The following is a 22,135-nucleotide window of genomic DNA, read 5'->3' as shown; positions in this document are numbered from 1 at the left end:
AAATAGTTTGGTAACAGTTTGCAAACGGCCTTGCCGCAGTGGTAACCTCGGTTCCCGTCAGATCACCGAAGTTAAGCGCTGTTGGGCTGGGCTAGTACTTGGATGGGTGACCATCCGGTCTGCCGAGCGCTGTTGGCAAGCAGGGTGCACTCAGCCCTTGATTGAGAAGTAGCGGCTCCGGTCGCGAAAATGGACTATGGCCGAGAGAGCGGTGTGCTGACCACATGCCCCTCCATATCTGCATCCAGCGATGCCTGTGGGCTGAGGATGACACGGTGGCCGGTCGGTACCATTGGGCCTTCATGGCTTGTTCGGACGGAGTTTCGTTTCAGTTTTTTTTTAATTTGGTAACAGAGAAACGGTCACTGCAGACAAACCGCGCAGCGGTCGACCGACTATGTCACAGATTCCGATCGAGGACGTGATGACGAAGTGATTCGAGGAGCCCGACGCGTTAGAGTTCACAATAAACAGCGAAATCTCTAAAAAAAAAAAAAAAAAAAAAAAAAAAAAAAAAAAAAAAAAAAGCAGATATTCTTTTCACTTATTATCTTGTAGGTTACAGAAAAGAACACTTCACCGGAAAAATCCTTATCATCTTCCATGTGAGGTACACCTTTCATTTAAAGTTATGCAGAATTATGTTGATTCATTTATTTTTAGAAAGAGACTCAGTGTAGACGAGATGAACGCCAATTCTCGTTTCACGATAAGCAGCAGCCCAAATCCTCCTGCGTCCAAGGAAGACAAAAGGACGCGAAGTACTTCGGGTAGTGGCATTCGCGAAATTGTATTTGAAGCTGGCGCTGGAGTCCATTAATTTTAATCAAACGGCACTTCGGCCGGGTTTTGCGAGAGAAAAAAAGAGAGAGAGAGAAAAAAAAACGAAATTGCATTGAGTTCGCATTAAAAGGGCAGCTCGTTGGCACTAGCGAATACCGAAGGTCCAGAGAGCTTTACACTGACAGGCAGAAGAGATTACTGTCGCCTCCAAGAGATGCAGTGCTCACAAGGAAAAGAATAATGACGATGGTATTATCTATGGACCACGGTGTTTCCCTGAAAAAAAAAGTGTTCTAAACGTATAGCAGAGCCTACACGGAGTAGAAACTTATGTGAAGCTTTCCAAACAAACGTTCTGTAATTTAATTTGCAGCATATGCATATTGATGAACTTCACGTGAAGGTAAGTCCGCAAGTAGGATTTCATTACGAGGAATTTGCGTATGGAGGACGCACAGTGGACTGCCTTGAAAGTGGTCCACGTTTATCTGCAAGTCAGCGGGCTCCACAAGAGCCCTCTTCCGAAGCCCAGAGAACCAAGCCGGGTTGGCCTTGCAGTAAAGGCAGCGACCATAGTAACTTGGTTAGAATCTCTGTTCGCTGTTCTCATTCACGTACACTGGGGGGGGGGGGGGGGGGGGGGATGATGATGGTAGGGTCACAGTACGCTGTTCGAGAGCGGGGAGATCAACAAAGACGCCACATTCGCACGATCACAGGACTACACTCATGCTCATAAATTAAGGATAATGGTGATACATAACGAAACAACGCTCTGGTGGGCGGTTTCCGGGTTTAAATCACCTCGGCGTATGGCCATGCGCTGCATCTGACCTGCGGTCGTCGCACGGTGGCGCTGGCAGCAGTCCACATACGCAGAGGTGTGTTGGTGCATGTCAGAGTACGGTGCAGCGAGCAAGTGTGCAGACATTTTCAGACATGCTAATAGTGACTGTGTGTTGAAATTGGCTCAAAGAACATATATTGATGACGTTATGAGGGGTAGAATACTAGGCTGGTCAAACACAGCAGGTCGTAGCGCGGGCCCTCCGTGTGTCACAAAGTGTGATCTCAAGATCATGGCAACGATTGCAGCAGACAGGAAACGTGCCCAGGCGCTACAGTACGGGACGTCCACAGTGTACAACAACATAAGAAGAGCGATATCTCACCATCAGTGGCCGCAGACGGCCACGAAGTACTGCAGGTAGCCTTGCTCGGGCCTTACCGCAGCCACTGGAACAGTTGTCTCCAGATAGTCTACAGACGACTGAAAAGACATGGTTTATTCGCCCGGAGACCTGCAAGGTGCTCTCCACTAACCCCTGGTCACAAGAGAGCCCCTAAAGCCTAGTGTCAAGAACACAGTACATGATCATTGGAACATTGGTCCCATGTTATGTTCACGGACGAGTCCAGGTATAGTCTGAACAGTGATTCTCGCTGGGTTTTCATCTGGCGCGAATCAGGAACCAGATACCAACCCCTTAATGTCCTTGGAAGAGACCTGTATGTAGGTCGTGGTTTGATGGTGTGGGGTGGGATTATGATTGGTGCACGTACAACACTGCATTTCTTTGACACAGGAACTGTAACAGGTCAGGTGTACCGGGACGTCATTTTGTACCAGTATGTCCGCCTTTTCAGGGGTGCAGTGGGTCCCACTTTCCTCCTGATGGATGATAACGCAGGGCCCCACCGAGCTGCAATCTTGGAGGAGGACCTTGAAACAGAAGATATCGGGCGAACTGAGCGGCCTGCCTGTTCTCCAGATCTACCCATCGAGCACGTCTGGGATGCTCTCGGTCGACGTATCGCTGCACGTCTTCAAACCCGTAGGATACTTCAGGAGCTCTGACAGCCACTGGTGCAAGAATGGGAGGCGATACTCAAGCAGCTGCTCGACCACATGATCCTGAGTATGCCATCCCGTTGTGCGGCCTGTGTACGTGTGCTTGGTAATCATATCCCATATTGATGTCGGGGTACATGCGCAGGAAACAGTGGCGTTTTGTAGCATATGTGTTTCGGGACCGTTTTCTCAACTTATCACCAAGACCGCGGACTTACTGATTTGTATCGTGTGTGTTCCCTATGTGCCTATGCTATCAGCGCCAGTTTTGTGTAATGTCACGCCATGTGGCACCACATTCTGCAATTATCCTTAATTTATGAGCATGAGTGTACATCACCCTTATATCGTAATATTTTACACACAGGTTTCCATCTATCGGGTGTATAAAACATGAAGCCAAGCAGATACAGCAACTCTGGTAGTGTTAAATTCTTGCGAGTAAAACTTGATGATAAATTCGTGGGTGGCTGAGTTGAGTCTAGAGCGTGCGGCGTCTGGCTTATTAGCGACCACATCGTTTTTCTATCATGAGGGTATCGTTAAATAATACGAAGGGCTAGTCGGAAAGTAAGGTCACATGGGGTGCGAAATGGAAGCCACAGTGAAAGTCCGATGAAGCTTTGCACTGACCTTTTGGACAGTGTCTCAAGTATGCCCGGCGATAGTGTCACGTGTCTCTTTTCAGTTTAGAGCGCACAGTGAACATGTAAAGATGCCTAACTGAGAGTCCTCCGCCAAGTATGAGGACCTGGTGATGGATTTCGCCTGATGTCACGCAGCCCACATAGTATAACTGTCATGCGCGCCCTCACTCAGAACAATTTTCAACAATTTCCGGTCACACGATGCAGGGGCAATGAAGATACTCCCGCAGCGCTTTCGATGAGAACTGTTTGGCCATCTACAATACAGCCGGTAATTGGCTCCCCCTAAGTTTCATCTCTGCTCACATGAACCGCTGGCTATGATAACATTTTGGCACGGACAACCAATTGTGGGCCAGCGCTGACAATTAGTGGATATCATAGGCAGCGGTCTTCTATGACGAGGGTATTGGAAAGTTGGTATAAGGCTACGAGAAATGTCTACGTAGAGAAGTAGCTGGGATGTGTAGCTAACTGTTGCAAATAAAATATTTTTTATTTTCACTCTGGTGTTTTCCGAACGGTTCTCGTATGATACGATATGAGAGACATGTGCTGACGCTTAGAGGATGTTGCTTAATCGTCTTACTTAATTTCAATGAGTTGTGTCATAGAGGAATTCATTAAAATTAGGCTGGGTGATAATCTTTTCAGTAGGGACAAGCGTTGTTCCCTAAGCAAGTCGTGCAAACCTGCGCTGACTTGTATTAAAACACACGACGTTGTTTAAGACAATCGGCAGAAGATTTTGGCAGTTAGTTACGTCAGCGAAACCTCGTTTTTGTTACCATTCACCACCGGCGGTGATGCTCGTATCGTTTATAGCTGCGGCAGCACTCACGACATATTACTCTCTACTGGCCCATTTGGAGTCGCCAACTCTAGCGTGACGTCTGGTCGACAAGACTCAGCAACAGCTGCGTCTTAACTGAAAATAAGTACCAGCTGACCGTCGGAATATTGTGTCGACTTGAGGATCTTCAAATGGTTGAAATGGCTCTGAGCAATATGGGACTTAACATTTGAGGTCATCAGTCCCCTAGAACTTAGAACTACTTAAACCTAACTAACCTAAGGACATCACACACATCCATGCCCGAAGCAGGATTCGAACCTGCGACGTAGCGGTCGCGTGGTTCCAGACTGAAGCGCCTAGAACCGCCCTGCCACACCCGCCTGCTGAAGATCTTCCTGCAAGTCTGAGAAGAATATCACATAATCCTCCGATTTAACCCATCATTCAGGTAAGGAATCAGTGGCAGTTTCGAATCAGCTGAGATGTGTCCGCCATGCTCGACGACCTGGTTTCAATCTTTCTCTCTTCGCTGTCATCAACGCAGTCGCGAATTCTACATCCGCATCTCATACTCAAATGACTGTACACTGTACTTCGCGAAGGAACGGCGCCATTGTGATCGAGTATAGAAGGCGCCTGTTCTAATTTTGCGACTGGACCACCCGTCCGGATCTCTAAGCCAACACTTCTATACATCACGTTTTTATTTTACTTTTATGTTACATCTACAAATACAATCCGCCAGTCATTGCACGTCATTCCTTTTCCTGCAATTCTGCAGTCTTTCCTAGCTGTTGTCACTGAAGGTAAAATCCTTCTACTTTTCCCTATGCACACGTTTCCACAGCCACATGCCACTTCATGAATTCTTGCAATGTGGAGGCGAGTAGGTGCTTCCGTTTAGCACCAGAAAAAATATTTTTCACTCAACACAAATTAAAAAGACTATTTCCGAAGAAAAACGGGCGCACATTTTCGGCTCCACGCTGTGGGAGTCTATGAGGTGACTTTTGAGTGTGGTGGAGTGTACACAGTGAAATTGGAAGGACAGTAAACGAACTTATTAAAGGGACCGAATGCCACACGTGTTTGAAACGAAATCTGCGGTACCGGAATATCAGGAAAGGAAGATTGGGTTTAACGTCCCGTCGACATTGAGGTCATTGGAGACGGAGCACAACCTCAGATTGTGTCAATGATAGGGAAGGAAATCGGCCGTGACCTTTCATAGGAACCATCCCGGTACTTGCCTGAAGCGATTTAAGCAAATCGTGGAAACCCCAAATCTGGATGTCCGGATGCCGCCTGAACCGTCATCCTCCCGAATGCGAGTCCAGTGTCCTAACCACCTCACCACCTCGCTCGGTAGAACACCAGGAGGACTTCAGTTAAGATGTACAGACAGGATGATTCTTATTAACTTTTTTTTAAAAAAAAAAAAAAAACCTTAGCGACGTAGAGGACGATGAATCAACTAATTTTATATCACACATTGGGCCTCAAATGTTGGGAAATAGCCGGCCGCGGTGGTCTCGCGGTTCTAGGCGCGCAGTCCGGAACCCTGAGACTGCTACGGTCGCAGGTTCGAATCCTGCCTCGGGCATGGAAGTGTGTGATGTCCTTAGGTTAGTTAGGTTTTAGTAGTTCTAAGTTCTAGGGGACTGATGACCACAGCAGTTGAGTCCCATAGTGCTCAGAGCCATTTTTTTTTGTTGGGAAATACCCCAAAATTGTTGAACGTTTGACGTCACATCCTAAATACGGAGGCTTGTTATCGAGCACCTGCGTTAAGGGATTACTGAGCGATGCAGTACTTGCATTCAAGCACGCGGTGCAAACTTAGAACGCCTTTTGTAAATGTGAGCTGTTGTAAATGTAGAAGTTACAAAATTATTGTCCTCGCTGTAACCAAGCAAAAGCTGTTCTCATGCTGTGTTTCTTTTTTTTTTTTTTTCCCTTCTCGTTCTGTTTACGGGCATTATGTAGCAAAGAAAATGTGGGTATTTACTAGCAATAATGTGTTTAGAAACCTCATACTGATTTACCTGATTTATTGTACTGTGCTTTGCAATAAACCACCGGAGATGGAGATGACGAGACCGGTAAATAAATTAGTACTTCAATGTAAACACAAAATTCTCTAACAATATGAAAAAAATACTGCCTGCCAAACTCGTAACTCGAACCCTGACGCCACTCGCCAAAGTGGTACATGTAGGCGTGGAGCCACACTGACATGAATACTTCACTGGACTGGGTACCTTTAATTCCCTTGCCTGTTCCGCTCGCAAATTGAGCGAAAGGAAGATTATAGCTCCTAGGCCTAGGTACGAGGGCTAGCCACCCTTATTTTGTCCTTGCGATCCTTCCGCGAGATGAACGTTCGAGACAATACAATTGTTTTGCAGGTTGTCGCAATTGCTGAGTCTCTGAACTTTCTTTTTGTATCTGCACAGGGCGTGACAACGCCGCGAACCGCCGCTGTCGGGGAGGTGAAGCACTGAGGAGGGAACGAACTCTACGTGCGAGTCTATCTACGAAGGGACAGAGAGCGTGACAACCGTGAAGAGAAGAGCACGGAGATAAACACCGAACGCGACTAGCGCGAGCGACTGTATAGAACAACCAAGCATGCGCAACAGAGCATGTGCCAGGCGAAGGCTAGGTCCCAGGTAGTTGACATCAGAGCAAGGACAACGGCCGTGGCTTATCGTTGCCGACAGGTAAATACCTCGGCCAATTATTCTGCCCATACAATGCTTCGCTTGCGTCGCCTGTGACAGCATCCCGCACTATTCTGCCGCGAGACTCACGCCAGCACACCTGCGTCCATATAGATATAGGTTGACGGAGGTGCTAAATTTCTTAATAGCGTTCATCTGCATCTACATGATTACTCTGCAATTCACCTTTAAGTACTTGGCAGAGGCTTCATCGAACCACAATCATACTATCTCTCTACCATTCCACTCCCGAACAGCGCGCAAGAAAAACGAACACCTAAACCTTTCTGTTCGAGCTCTGATTTCTTTTATTTTATTTTGATGATAGTTCCTACCTATGTCGGTTGGGCTCAACAAAATATTTTCGCATTCGGAAGAGAAAGTTGGTGACTGAAATTTCGTAAATAGATCTCGCCGCGACGAAAAACGTCTTTGCTTTAATGACTTCCATCCCAACTCGCGTATCATATCTGCCACACTCTCTACCCTATTACGTGATAATACACAACGAGCTGCCCTTTTCTTGCACTCTTTCGATTGTCCTCCGTCAATCCCACCTGGTAAGGATCCCACACCGCGCAGCAATATTCTAACAGAGGACGAACGAGTGTAGTGTAAGCTGTATCTTTAGTTCCGCGAAGAGACTGCATTATTGGCTCCAATGAACCCAATCTATAATTGCAGAGCATTTCCGTAGCACTCTCGTATTGATCGACCGTTAATAAATGTAGCAGCACGCGTGTGCATTGCTCCGATGTCTTGCTTTATGAAACCTCCTGGGGATCCCAAACACTCAAAGACTAGATCATTCAAACGTTCTCTCCGCGGTTTCCATTGCATGTGCGCTGCATGTTCCTAACACTCTATCAATAAACTTTAGTCGTCCAGTCACCTTCCCTACAGCTGACATCTGCTCGTCGCATTTCTTATTTGTGTATTTTACCGATGTGACTTAGTGAAACATTAATGAAACAGTATGTCATTAATACTGTATTTGAACAATACAGCAATGTTTCTTCCACCCGTCGGCACTCATCAGCACTCACACAAAGCAAGATGCCCATTCATTGCACGGAATAGAAATTCTGTCCAGGTTATGAAAACGATGACATTTTCTCTTACGCAGCATCGTCATCCATAAACAATGTCAGGTACGATGAGCGCCATACCAAACGATGAAGAGCATGCTGTTCTACGCATACAGTTCGTAAACGGCCCCTGCACCTTTTTTTTTTTTCATATCTACATGGGCGTTCCATAAGTAATGCAACACATTTTTTTCTGAAAGCAGGTTGGTTTCATTTAGGTTTCCAACATATCATATTATCCTTAACGCTTCTGGCTACAAAACCCTGTTTTTCAACATAATCTCCGTTCAATGCGTCGGCATTACGCCATCTTATTGGGAAGGCGTGTATGCCCGTATGGTACCACTCTACTGGTCGAAGTCGAAGCCTGCATCCTCCTGCATCAGTAACTTCCCCATCATTCACGTACGCTTCCCGCAAAGTGCATCCTTCATTATGCCAAACAGATGGAAGTCAGAAGGTGCCAGACCCCGGCTGGATGAAGGACAACGGTTCAATGAAGTTTTGTTAGCTCCTCCCGGGACCGTAGACTTGGATGATGCCTTGCGTTGTTATGGTGAAGAAGTTCGTTTGCAGTTTTGTGGCGACGAACACGCTCGTCGTTTCTTCAGTTTCCTGTGGGCAGCACACAGCCGTGTGAGGTCGGACGGCGCCCGGGAGATCTGACAGATTTGAGTGACCTCGAGGCGATGTTGACAGACGCCTTGCCCAACGACTCACCGTGCTTTTGTTCACTGCCAGGTCTCCGTACATTTCTGCAAGCGCCTATGAATATCTGCGATCCTCTGGGCTTTCGCCAAAGGAAACTCAATGACAGCTCTTTGCTTCGAGCTCACATCCGTTACAGACGCCACTTTGAAGGCTACGTGTAGCGCCACCATCTACCACAACTTCATGCAACTATAGGTGTATTCCACGCTGTCCCACAACAAATTTCACATTTTTCAACCGAAACTGACAGAGAGTAAAAATGTTTTGCTTTACTTATTCAACTCCCCTCGTATATCTATAATCCCGGAGGCCACCTTACGATGTGCGTTGAAGGATACGACTATATTCCCCCCTCCCGCAGCCCCATATCGTCCATTCGCGCATGGCGCATGAGTACTAATTTCTCGGACATTCTCTATGTGGTCATTTCGCGAGCCGCATGTCTGAGGAAGTAATATTTTACCCGACTAAACCCGGAAGGCCCACTCTTGGAATTTCAATAGTGAAGCTCTCCGTGATGCACAACGCCTCTCTAGTAGCGTCTGCCATTGGAGCTTGTTGTGCATCGCCGTAATGCTATCCCGCGGAGTAGCCGAGACCATGACGAAGCGCGCCGGCCTGCATCGTATCTTATCCACCTCTTTTGTTAGCTCAACCTGATAAGCAATACTCAAAAATCAGCAATGTTTTGTTAAGTCATTTCTTTCGTGGATCAATTATACTTCCTTAAGAGTCTTCCTGTGAATCTCAGTCTGCCATCTGCTTTTCCTGCTGTTAAGATTCATGTACTCATTCCACTTTAAGTCACTTTTAATGGTTGCCCCTGGGTATTTTCCGGTAGTTACTCTTTTCAGAGATTTGTCAATGATAGTGTAATCGTACAGCAGTGGATTTCAATCGCACATCAGTGGATTTTTTCGTCTGTTTATGCTCACTGCTTTACATTTACTTACGTTCAGGGTCAACTGCCAGAACCTGCACCAATCATGGATTTTTTGGTTCAAATGGTTCTGAACACTATAGGACTTAACATCTGAGGTCATCAGTCCCCTAGAAGTTAGAACTACTTAAACCCAACTAACCTAAGGACATCACACACATCCATGCCCGAGGCAGGATTCGAACCTGCGACCGTAGCAGTAGCGCGGTTCCGGACTGAGCGCCTAGAACCGCGAGACCACCGCGGCCGGCATCGATTTTTTGCAGGTCTTCCTGCAGTTCGCTATAGTCCTCTGGTGTTGGGTTGTTGCGTTCTCATAGGTGCTATCCACTAAATCATATACCGTGTGTCCCTCCGAAGAGTCTTACGCGCATTTTATGTGATGTTTGGTCAGATATGTGCAATTTCGTTTTTGCAATCTGTAGTTGAAGTCAGCCCGCACAAATACAGCTGTCACGTCATTCATACGACACTCCCTGTCAACGGAAAGTGTCTGTCTGTTTCCCATTACAAACATGATGATTTTGAAACCGGAATTTTACGCGCACTTTGGATAGAAACATCTCGAATTTGTCTAGTGCGCTGTTGAGTGGCTGCTGAAATACTGGTTATTCTTCGTGTTTTACTGTCCCAGTTTTCACTTATCAGTAAAATAATATCGTACTAAACTAATTTGGAATCGCTTTGTCGGATGGGCACGTAAAATACCGCTCTAAAAATAATTTTGTTTGTAATGGTAAATAAACCGACCCTTTCCGTCGGCACGGGCAACGGCCTTGCCGCAGTGGATACACCGGCTCCCATCAGATCACCGAAGTTAAGCACTGTCGGGCGTGGCTGGTACTTGGATGGGTGACCATACGGGCCGCCATGCGCTGTTGCCATTTTTCGGGGTGCACTCAGCCACGTGATGCCAACTGAGGGCCTACTCGACCGAATAGTAGCGGCTCCGGTCAAAGAAAACCATCATAACGACCGGGAGAGCGGTGTGCTGACCACACGCCCCTCCTATCCGCATCCTCCGCTGAGGATGACACGGCGGTCGGATGGTCCCGATGGGCCACTTGTGGTCTGAAGACGGAGAACTTTTTCCGTCGGCACAGGGCGTCGCATGACAGACGTGATGAGCAGCATTTACTGAGTTGGTGCATAAGTTCATAGCGTTTTTCCATAAGTTTCATAAACACAACAATACACTTAACAGAAACTTTAGTCATTAATAATACACTCTCTTTCACTATTTACAACATTCTGTCAACGCTGGGGTAACTTTTCAATTCCGCGACTGTAGAGGTCCGTGATTTTGAGGCGATGAACTCGTCGAGCCGTATTCGCAGCTCATTTTCATCCGGAAAATAAGTTCCTTGAAGGCTGTTCTATAGAGAGCGAAAAAGACGAAAATCTGAGGCCGCAAGATCAGGTGAATAAGGTGGCCACGGTCTGATTTCCCAACTCAACTCCTGTATAGGCGTACTGTTTTTTGTAAGTCTAGCAGAATGCGGGCGGGCGTTATCGTGGAGTAGCATCACTGCACGCAGTCTCCCTGGTCATTGTTCCTGGACTGCGTCTGCAACACATCTCAGTTGTTGACAATAAATATCAGCAGTGGCGCTTACGCCTCGGGGAAGCAGTTCTCAGTACACCACGCCGGCGCTGTTCCATCAGATACATAACATTATATTTTGTGGATGCGCCCAGTTCTTTGTACGGGAAGTTGCTACATTGGGTTCAACCACACCTTTCTCATCGCGAATAACGCTGCAGGGTACGAATGGTCGGTACTGTTCACGAGCCAAATGATGACGAGCAAGCAGAGATGCACGTATGGTCACCCGCAGATTTTTTAGATTTGGATTAGAGCATGCGGTACTCATACATCCGATTTTTGAATCTCCCCCTTGCATGGAGATGTCGCATAATGGAGGAATAATCACAGTTCATGACATTTGCCAGTTCTCAGTACAGTGAAGTGGATTGTTGTTGTTGTTGTGGTCTTCAGTCCTGAGACTGGTTTGATGCAGCTCTCCATGCTACTCTATCCTGTGCAAGTTTCTTCAGCTCCCAGTACCTACTGCAACCTACATCCTTCTGTATCTGCTTAGTGTATTCATCTCTTGGTCTTCCTCTACGATTTTTACCCTCCACGCTGCCCTCCAATGCTAAATTTGTGATCCTTTGATGCCTCAGAACATGTCCTACCAACTGGTCCCTTCTTCTTGTCAAGTTGTGCCACAAACTTCTCTTCTCCCCAATCGTATTCAATACTTCCTCATTAGTTACGTGATCTACCCATCTAATTTTCAGCATTCTTCTGTAGCACCACATTTCGAAAGCTTCTATTCTCTTCTTGTCCAATCTATTTATAGTCCATGTTTCACTTCCATACATGGCTACACTCCACACAAATACTTTCAGAAACGACAGTCAACATTTTATATCGTCTCTACTTCGACCATCATCAGTTATTTTGCTCCCCAAATACCAAAACTCCTTTACTACTTTAAGTGTCTCATTTCCTAATCTAATTCCCTCAGCATCACCCGACTTAATTCGACTACATTCCATTATCTTCGTTTTGCTTTTGTTCATGTTTATCTTATGTCCTCCTTTCAAGATACTGTCCATTCCTTTCAACTGCTCTTCCAAGTCCTTTGCTGTCTCTGACAGAATTACAATGTCATCGGCGAACCTCAAAGTTTTTATTTCTTCTCCATGGATTTTAATACCTACTCCGAATTTTTCTTTTGTCTCCTTTACTGCTTGCTCAACAAACAGATTGAATAACATCGGAGAGAGGCTACAACCCTGTCTCACTCCCTTCCAAACCACTGCTTCCCTTTCATGTCCCTCGACTCTTATAACTGCCATATGGTTTATGTGGAGATTGTAAATAGCCTTTCGCTCCTTGTATTTTACCCCTGCCACCTTAAGAATTTGATAGTATTCCAGTCAACATTGTCAAAAGCTTTCTCTAAGTCTAAAAATGCTAGAAATGTAGGTTTGACTTTCCTTGATCTATTTTCTAAGATAAAGTCGTAGGGTCAGTGTTGCCTCACGTGTTCCAGTATTTCTACGGAATCCAAACTGATCTTCCCCGAGGTCGGCTTCTACGAGTTTTTCCATTCTGCTGTAAAGAATTCGCGTTAGTATTTTGCATCTGTGACTTATTAAACTGATTGTTCGGTAATTTTGACATCTGTCAGCACCTGCTTTCTTTGGGATTGGAATTATTATATTCTTCTTGAAGTCTGAGGGTATTTCGCCTGTCTCATACATACATACACACAGATGGTAGAGTTTTGTCAGGACTGGCTCTCCTAAGGCCGTCAGTAGTTCTAATGGAATGTTGTCTACTCGCGGGGCCTTGTTTCGACTCAGGTCTTTCAGTGCTCTGTCAAACTCATTATGGATTAATACGTTTAAACGATCTTCATCAAGCCCTGAAGATCTTCCTGAACGTGGAGAGTCACTAATGTCAAAATGAGCCTCGTTAAAACTAGAAAACCATTTTCTTGCCGTGCTCCGACCAATGCCAATATGCCCATAAACGGCGCAAATGTTTCTGGTTGCTTCCGCTGCCATCACAACCTTACTGAACTCAAACAGAAGACAATATCGGAAACGTTCCGATTCACTTGGTACTCCATTTTCCACCGTCCACAGCTCTGAACGCACTATTTCCGAATGACAAAAATGACAAATTGTAAGCTCAAATATCAACAAGTGGAAAAAAAAGCGATAAATAAGTCCGTAGCAACAGGAACTATAACGTGTAAAACAAAAACGTTACGAACTGATGAACTAACCTAATATTTGGTAGCACGTAGCACGTAGCAAACACGAAATTGCAAACAGCTACCGAAACACCAGATAAAATGGGCCTGACGACTCTTAGGAGGGATACCCTATATACTGTAATACATAACTGCCCAGTCACACTTCCTTGTGTTATTCCCGAGACTGCATCTATATTTGTCGATTTCATTCCGTTAACAGCGACGTGTTGAGCCCTATGTGCAAAGAAGTCTTAAATTTAGTCACGAATCTGGTCCGATCCTCGTTAAGCTCGTACTTTTAATCTGCTTGTGGTGTAAAAGTATGACCTTTCATCTGCAGAACAAGTGGGAGCTGATGCCTCTCTCCGACGTGTTCAGCAAAGAACGCCAGCGTGTCGCCCACACACGTAACAGCACCCGTTGGCGGCAACTTACGCAACGTGCGTGTCAGTGACGGTTGCGCTACCTAATGTTATATGCGCACGTGTCAGCGACAGAATGTTCACTGAGTGGAAATGCGTGTTGCTGAGAGCTCTGGCGTGTCTCTGACAGTCCGAACGTCGAGAGAAAAAGGGTTGAAAAAAAAAAAAAAAAAAAGATCGACACTGTTCCTGCTTCAGTAAGGCAGTTATTTAATTAGAGATACGGACAGTGGGTGTCTAGCGATTTTTTTTACCTTCTGTCTCTTCCCACATCTTCTTTTGAGTTGTCGCATGTATTCGCTGGACTAATAAAACAAAACTGTCATCAACATGAAGTTTGGTTTGAACACTACTTTCATCCTTTAAACAGGCATAATCCAATTGGAAGTGGCTATCTCCTGCGAATTCGAATTACTCAGCCAGTTACAGAGAGACCGCAGTTTTACGTGGACTTCGAACCACGGCCAGCTCGGCATTTTTAACTTTTAACAAATAACACCCAGAGGTGAAAGACGTGATGACAGAAAAAGATTCCAGGACCGACTAAGGACTGAACCACAGACGTTTCGAAATATGAGATTTACCTGTGTAGCTACCGAGCCACACAATTAGCATTAACTATACAGTTGTTCTTATAGTCATTGTTAAACTTGCTATTCCTCATGCGGAAGACGTCTACCAACATTCTTCAAATTTTTGCTATTAAGAACACTCAGGAACAATGGACTCTTCGTAATTCGAACATCGATAAATCGAATTACTCGCTAAATCGAACTAATGTCCTGTCTAGACAAATTGAAGAAATCCTATGTATTTTGGTACAGTCGACAAATCGATTGACTATCATGACACCCATCCAACAAACACACTTATAGCTCGAAGCCATCGTCTATCTAACACTTCGTAATTCAAATGTTTCATCAGTTGTGTCCTCTTTCAATGCATCGATACATACCTTTGTTACATCGGAAGTGAATATCGTAATACAGCAGATAAATCGGTTGCAAAAACGCATTCAAAGAAGTCAAAACGTTTCACTCTCGGACGCCATTCTTCTGATGTAGATTTCATTCTTTCGTACTTTTTAACGATTTGAGGAAACCAGAAGAAGAGGCACCGTCGATTCCACCTGTAGCTACAGAAGAGGGAAGTCGTCACAGGAGAAGCGGAAGTACACGATTACGTATTTTCGAGTGTAGCCACAAGGAAATGTGTTTGCCCAAGTTCACTAGAGGTCACTGCAGCAGGAAAAGATCACCGATTACTTATTTTACTTCTTGTACCGGATACCTGTATTTCGATTATTTTTTGATTCCCTCTTGATCAGCTAAAATTTTCGTTAAATCGAACTCTAAATTATTCGAACTTTCTGAGGTCTCTTGCATTTTGAATCATCTAGAGTCGACTGCAGTTGTTCTCCAATAAAAACAAACTCCTCAAACATCTACTTTATTTCCATTGCGTGATGATCGAAGTCAAGCAGTCAACCCAGTTATCCAACTCTGTCACATACACAGTAGACGTTATAATGAAACGCCCAAGAAGACACTTAACGAGAAAAATCCGTATGGAGTAAGGCCTTGACACCTCCATCGCATATTGATCGAAGTCAAACAACCAACGCAATTAATTTTCCCAATATGCGGTAGGTATTACAATGAAACGCACAAAAAGAAATTTATCTTGGTAAAATATGTTTGTAATAAGATCTAGAAATAGGTCCACAGAGCTCGAAACCCGACTGTCCATTTCTGCCGATATGCGGCAGAGATTATCATGAAACTACTTATCAAGAGAAAATTCGGCCGGAGTAAGGACTAAACATATCTGCCATAAGCAACAAAAGCTATAATGAAATGCAAGTCGAAACATACAATGTGGATCAGAACTAAGAGGAAACAATGTAAATGGAAGGCCAAGAGAGAGGCGCTCACGTGAACACGTTGTAAGGCTGTGGCCGATCGGTTCTAGGCGCTTCAGCCCGGGACCGCGCGACTGCTAGGGTCGCAGGTTCGAATCCTGCCTCGGGCATGCATGTGTGTGATGTCCTTAGGTTAGTTGCGTTTAAGTAGTTCCAAGTTCTAGGGAACTGATGACCTCAGATGTTAAGTCACACAGTGCTCAGAGCCATTTGAACCTTACTCCCCTGTGTTCGACATGTACATTGAAGAAGAGGTTCAGATGAAGAATTAAAAACACAACTCGAACGGGTGTTAACAGCAAGGCTAGCAGAAGACATTCCTATTCTCAGAGATAGTCACGAAGAATTATAGAATGATAATCTATTGGGCGCAAAATATTGGCTGAGAATAATCCAAATACAGACGAATGAAATGAGGATTAGCAGAAACGAGATTAGCTGTAAAATTAAGGACAAAATGGAGGACCACGAAGCAGATGAAAGTAAAGAAATATTGCTACCTCGGGAGGGAAATAACGTATGATGGACAAAACAACACGGATGTGAGAAGTGGTCCAGAACACGCAAATAGGGCAATCCTTGCCAAAAGAAGATTACTGTCATCACACATAGATTTTAATTTCAAGAAGCAATTTTTGAGAATGTATATCTGAAACACACACAATCAATGATTGTGACAAACTGGAAAAGAAGACAGTCGAAGCGTCTGACATGTGGTGTACAGAATGGAACAAGGAAACTGTAAATTCTGAAGTAACGTTATTTGCACGAATAAACTAAGGAAAGATATTTTTCTATTGACGGAAGTATATATATTCAGTATGCCATTTATGTTTTCATTAGAAAACGACACAAACTGTCTGTTCCTTCTTAAAGATGACATCGGAGAGATCTGCTTCCGCGGTTAAGACGCTCAGTCCGGAGCCGCACGACTGCTACGGTCGCAGGTTCGAATCCTGCCTCGGGCATGGATGTCCTTAGGTTAGTTAGGTTTAAGTAGTTCTAAGTTCTAGGGGACTGATGACCACAGATGTTAAGTCCCACAGTGCTCAGAGCCATTTTTAAAGACTTTAGAGGAAAACTGTCATAGTACTTGAGGAAATTGCAAAGGGAAAACGCTGCAGGGAAAGACGGAGTTTGTAACATATCCATAAAATATCCAACAAATAATTTAGGACGTTTAGTGTGCTACTTGGACAAGGAAACCAGACACAGTTGGATTTTTCTAATTTTTTTATATTTACAGAACGTGAAGTTCAGACCTCAAATATCAGTCTCCCAAAGTAGTTCGATGGCAGCTCCCAAATTTCTCGAGAAAATTGACTTTGAAGTTTCCCGAGGGTCTTTAATATCCTAAAGCAAGGTCGTTGGTTCAAGAAGCACCAAGGCTCTGTAGTGGAACTGTTGCCTGCCCGGATTCAATCCGCGGCGTATGAAAATTAGTAAGCAAAGTTGAATGTCTTACAAGTATTTTCTGTGAAGTGCAAAATATATAAAGATGGGAAACAATCGGTAGTGTCGGACATGTAATTGCAGGATCGCTAGTTCGAGTCTCGTTTCAGTCATTATGTTTTTCCGTACCGTTCGAATACCAACTTTTAAATATAAAAACCATCAAATATGTGTTAAGTAAGACACATCTAATTCTCATTTTAGCACAACGCAGGCGTTCTTATCTAATTACATATCGCACACAAAACTCCAGTTTTCTGTGTACACAGAAATTCTTTATTACCTATCGTTAGTAAAATATTGTTGAAAGAGATTGTTTGAACAAAAAACGCAAGTAAAAATTTTTTCATTTGTACGTATTTTACGCTCCATGGAAGTGTCGTAGAAATTACACATTTGTTTAAAAACATACCACAGCCGGAAATCGAATGGCTTCACACGTGGTAGGCGAGTATTCTACCACCGCGATCGGTATGACGACTTTACTTTAGGATAGTAAGGATGTAGAAAAATTTCCGCTACCAGTCACGATAAAAGATTATTTATTCGTCACAAGTAAACACAGCGTATATCACGACTGCACGTCGCAATAGTGAAATACGCAGCTAAATTTTATAAAGCTGAAACATGGACGTGAAAATGGCTATAAATGTGCAAGTAAGTGGAAAAACTGTCACCGCAGCGTAATTATAACAATGATGATTCATCTTTATGTAAGTACTGATATTTTCGACAAATGATGCCTTGAAGCTTACAATTGTTCCACTTGTACCTGTTTAGTCACCAGTAAATAATTTTTTCTTTGTATATATACAGTGCTCTCAAGCAGTATAAACATGTACTTCAACGTGCATTTTCTCTGAACTTCAGGTTATATATATATATATATATATATATATATATATATATATATATATATATAACTCGCGTGTGGTCTCCTTCTGAGATGAAGAGGTTTACACATGAGAGGCAGTCTACATCTACATTTATACTCCGCAAGCCACCCAACGGTGTGTGGCGGAGGGCACTTTACGTGCCACTGTCATTACCTTCCTTTCCCGTTCCAGCCGCGTATGGTTCGCGGGAAGAACGACTGCCGGGAAGCCTCCGTGCGCGCTTGAATCTCTCTAATTTTACATTCGTGATCTCCTCGGGAGGTAGGAAGTAGGGGGAAGCAATATATTCGATACCTCATCCAGAAACGCACCCTCTTCTTTGCGGAAGAAACAGTGAATGGGTCAGTGTATCTGGACATGTTGGAGCAGTTGAGTATCCTCAGATACAAGACTTGCAACCCAACATCATTTTTCATCAACAGTCGTGGCCGGCTCCATAAAACCAGAGGACTTATGTCACAAAATAAAGGTCGAAACTTACCGCGGAAAAATCCGTCTGGAGTAAGGCTTGGACATGGCATCCGGCATCACGGACGATACCACCGTGCTACACATTTTCCAAGAAAATATAAAAGCAAAATACACTGGCAGTCAATATAGAGCGTAGATTGGCGCGAAATACAAACGCGCAGCTGCCAGCGGCAGCGCGTACGCTGAAGACCCCGGCACGGCCACTAAGAGCGGACTGCGCTTTTTGCTGGAAGATACTCAGTCGCCCGTCACGGAGTGACATCAGCGTCCTCTGCGGACGGCCGCCGAAAAAGAAGCAGCAACGGCAGCGGCGCGAGCTAAGGCGCCGGCCAGCGACACACCCGCCCGCGCAAACAGCCTCCTCAAGGTGAGGGGATTACCGGTCGCAGCCAGTTGCGCGCAGCCCGCCGAGACGATGCACGCTCCGTGGCCAACAGAGTTCCACGCTTCAGACGGGCGCTAGTGGAAACGTTCTTTCGCGGCTCTGGGCTGCGCACTTTCACTTATAGAAGAAAAGGAGTCAACCTGGGCACTACACTACTGGCCATTAAAATTGCTACACCAAGAAGAAATCCAGATGATAAACGGGTATTCATTGGACAAATATATTATACTAGAACTCACATGTGATTACATTTGCACGTAATCAGTACCCAGAACAACCACCTCTGGCCGTAATAACGGCATTGATACGCCTCGACATTGAGCCAAACAGAGATTGGATGGCGTGTACAGGTACAGCTGCCCATGCAGCTTCAACACGATACCACAGTTCATCAACAGTAGTGACTGGCGTATTGTGACGAGCCAGTTGCTCGGCCACCATTGACCAGACATTTTCAATTGGTGAGAGATCTGGAGAATGTGTTGGCCAGGGCAGCAGACGAAGATTTTCTGTATCCAGAAAAGGCCGTACAGGACCTGCAACATGCGGTCGTGCATTATCATGCTGAGATGTAGGCTTTCGCAGGGATCGTATCAAGGGTACAGCCACGAGTCGTAACACATCTGAAATGTTCAAAGTGCCGTCAATGCGAACAAGAGGTGACCGAGACGTGTAGCCAATGGCACCCCATACCATCACGCCGGGTGATACGCCAGTATGGCGATGACGAATACACGCTTCCAATGTGCGTTCACCGCGACCGCGATATCGCCAAACACGGATGCGACCATCATGATGCTGTAAACAGAACCTGGATTCATCCGAAATAATGACGTTTTGCCATTCGTGCACCCAGGTTCGTCGTTGAGTACACAATCGCAGGCGCTTCTGTCTGTGATGCAATGTCAACGGTAACCGCAGCCATGGTCGCCGAGCTGATAGTCCATGCTGCTGCAAACGTCGTCGAAATGTTCGTGCAGAAGGTTGTCGTCTTGCAAACGTCCCCATCTGTTGACTCAGGGATCGAGACGTGGCTGCACGATCCGTTTCAGCTATGCGGATAAGATGGCTGTCATCTTGACTGCTAGTGATACGAGGCCGTTGGGATCCATCACGGCGTTCCGTATTACCCTCCTGAAGCCACCGCTTGCATATTCTGCTAACAGTCATTGGATCTCGACCAACGCGAGCAGCAATGTCGCGATACGATAAACAACAATCGCGATAGGCTACAATCCGATCTTTATCAAAGTCCGAAACGTGATGGTACGCATTTCTCCTCCTTACACGAGGCATCACAACAACGTTTCACCAGGCAACGCCGGTCAACTGCTGTTTGTGTATGAGAAATCGGTTGAAAACTTTCCTCATGTCAGCACATTGTAGGTGTCGCCACCGGCGCTAACCTTGTGTGAAAGCTCCGAAAAGCTAAACATTTGCATATCACAGCATCTTCTTCCTGTCGGTCAAATTTCGCGTCTGTTCAAAAAATCGCTCTGAGCACTATGGGACTTAACATCTGTGGTTATCAGTCCCCTAGAACTTAGAACTGCTTAAACGTAACTAACCTAAGGACATCACAAACATTCATGCCCGAGGCAGGATTCGAACCTGCGACCGTAGCGGTCACGCGGTTCCAGACTGAGGCGCCTACAACCGCACGGCCACATCAAGCGGCTTCGCGTCTGTAGCACATCGTCTTCGTGGTGCAGCAATTTTAATGACCAATAGCGTATTCTTGTTTTACTTAAGGCAACTTGCCCGTGAATCCGCTTCAGAAAATCGATACTTTTTTCTTTTTCTTCTTAAATCGGTGTTTTAGAGTTTTTTCAACAAAATGGTGGTTAAAAGAATTGAATTTGACATCGGGAAGTTGTTTACAAAATCAACTTAAAAAACTGTCGCTATGCCTCCACACCCACGTTTCCACTGCTTCCACACGTCGATGCTGTCATTAGACTCCTGTTCGACAAACACACCAAAGAAACTGGTATAAGCATGCGGCGTATTAAAATACAGAGATACGAAAATAGGCAGAATATGGGGCTGCCGTCGGCAACGCCTGTATACGACAACAGGTGTCTGGCGTAGTTGTTACATCGGTTACTGCTGCTACAATGGCACGCCATCAAGATTTAAGTGAGTTTGAACGTGGTGTGATAGTTGGCGCACGAGCGATGGCACACAGCATATCCTAGGTAGCGATGAAGTGGTGATTTTCACGTACGACCACAAGTGTACCCTGAATATCAGGAATCCGGTAAAACATCAAATCTCCGACATCGCTGCGGTCGGAAAAAGATCCTGCAAAACCGGGGCCAACGACGACTGAAGAGAATCTTTCAACGTGACAGAAGAGTAACTCTTCCGAAAATTGCTGCAGATTTCAGTGCTGAGCCATCAACAAGTGTCAGCGTGTGAACAGTTCAACGAAACATAATCGATATGGGCTTTCGGTGCCGAAGGCCCACTCGTGTACCCCGATGACTGCACGACACAGAGCTTTACGCCTCGTCTGGATCCGTCAACACCGCCATTGGACTGGTGATGACAATAAACATGTTGCCTTGTCGGCCGAGTCTCGTTGCAAAGGTGTCGAGTGGATGGGTATGGAGACATCCTCATGATTCCATGGACTGTTCAAGCTGGCGGAGCCTCTGTAATGGTGTGGGGCGTGTGCTGTTGCAGTGATACGGGAGCCCTGATTCATCTAGATTCAACTCTGACAGGTGACACGTGCGTAAGCATCCTGTCTGATCGCCTGCATCCATTCATGTCCATTGTGCATTCCGACTTGAGCAATTCCAGCAGGACAATGCGACACCCCACACGTCCAGAATTGCTACAGAGTGCCTCCCGGAACGCTCTTCTGAGTTTAAACACTGTCTCAGAACATCAACCGCCCCAGACATGAACGTTATTTAGCATATCTGGGATGCCTTGCAACGGGCTGTTCAGAAGAAATCTCCACTCTCTCATACGCTTACAGATTTATGGACAGCCCTGCAGTATTCATGCTGTGTATTCCCTTCAGCATTACTTCAGACATTAGTCGACTCCATTCCACGTCGCGTTGGGCCATTTCTTCGTGCTGGCGGGAGCCCTACACGGTCTTGGTAGCTGTAACAGTTTCTTTGGCTCTTCAGTGTATGTACTTCGCAACAGTTTTTAAAGTTGGCAGCTCTGTTAGAAGAAACGCTTTGCTATGCCTCTAACAATTCTTTTGTATATATTTGGTTTTCTTGCGTTGTTTATCTTATAAACTTTTCTGC

The 22,135-nt window shown here is 45.3% G+C and overlaps 1 protein-coding gene and 2 pseudogenes across 2 annotated transcripts in view; 2 read left to right on the top strand and 1 right to left on the bottom strand.

Moving 5' to 3' along the window:
• LOC126336587 (disks large 1 tumor suppressor protein) overlaps positions 1 to 22,135 on the bottom strand; it is a 4,198,467-nt gene that overhangs the window by 340,444 nt on the left and 3,835,888 nt on the right. The gene's annotated exons all lie outside the window — the stretch shown is intronic.
• On the top strand, positions 21 to 138 carry LOC126337148 (5S ribosomal RNA; annotated as a pseudogene).
• On the top strand, positions 10,307 to 10,424 carry LOC126337171 (5S ribosomal RNA; annotated as a pseudogene).

Source organism: Schistocerca gregaria, chromosome 2, assembly GCF_023897955.1.
Source record: "Schistocerca gregaria isolate iqSchGreg1 chromosome 2, iqSchGreg1.2, whole genome shotgun sequence".
Classification (NCBI taxonomy): domain Eukaryota; kingdom Metazoa; phylum Arthropoda; class Insecta; order Orthoptera; family Acrididae; genus Schistocerca; species Schistocerca gregaria.
Note: the sequence above shows the minus strand (reverse complement) of the source record. Positions and strands in the feature narration are given on the sequence as shown.